At 36.4% G+C, this 990-nt stretch overlaps 1 non-coding gene across 1 annotated transcript; it reads left to right on the top strand.

Annotated features, from left to right (window-relative positions):
- The first annotated feature begins 389 nt into the window (after positions 1-389).
- On the top strand, positions 390-463 carry TRNAM-CAU. Its single transcript has one exon. It is a non-coding gene; the product is annotated as a tRNA-Met (tRNA).
- The last annotated feature ends 527 nt before the right edge of the window (positions 464-990 follow it).

Below are 990 nucleotides of genomic sequence, written 5' to 3' on the forward strand. Positions count from 1 at the left end.
GCAAAGTTCCCTCGTTGAGGGAACAATGGAAAATTGTAATCCCCACCACGTAATAGTGAATATATACATCTTCATCGATGTTGTTTTTTAACCGAAAGACCTATAGCAAACTATCGAGACTTTGGACACCTAGAGCGAACTATCGAGACTTTGGACTATCTGGACACATACTTCGAGAAATGGTTCATGCATGTTTGTTACCAGGTGCAACAAGATCAAGTTGGTAAGGAGAAAATCTTGTTTCCTATTTGGATAGATCTCTATAATCTATGATCTATAGAACAGAGGGGACCCTTTACCTTTTAATATAAATAGATTATTCTATTTATATAGATATGGTAGAGGGGCACATCCAATCTTTCTCCGTCCATCAGTTCCTAGTTGTTTAGTGCGGAGTAGAGCAGTTTGGTAGCTCACAAGGCTCATAACCTTGAGGTCACGGGTTCAAATCCTATCTCCGCAACATTTTTGCAAAATCCCCTTTTATTTTGTATTTGTAGTAAGTAATGACTTTTTTGTTGGGAGGGAAAAATGGGAAGCAGAATATAGAGCTAATATATTCAATTCACTACTATGCATATATAGTAGTCAATTATACCAATTGAATCTTTTTTATAGTACATACTTATTCAAGAGAAGCCCAAAGAAGTGAATAGGGTACCCAAATAATGATAAATATGTCAAAATGGGTCTAATTATACCTATTCCTAATCCTAAATAGAATGTAACGACGTAGGGATCCATATGTAAACAGAGTATCTATTTACATACGCTCGAATGACCCCTTCTCATAAGAAGAATGTACATAACCCTATTCCGGCCTGGTCCGGTCTGGAATGAACTTATAATCTGATGATCGAGTCGATTCCATGATTATAAGTTCATAACTCCAGCCTTCCCCATTTTGGGTGGAAAAGATCTACTAATTCTAAAAGATAGACCTATAAGCTAAAAGAGAATATCCTAAGCAATTGCAATAATTGGGTTCAT

This window comes from Dendrobium catenatum, unplaced genomic scaffold (assembly GCF_001605985.2).
Source record: "Dendrobium catenatum unplaced genomic scaffold, ASM160598v2 fragScaff_scaffold_1532, whole genome shotgun sequence".
Lineage (NCBI taxonomy): Eukaryota > Viridiplantae > Streptophyta > Magnoliopsida > Asparagales > Orchidaceae > Dendrobium > Dendrobium catenatum.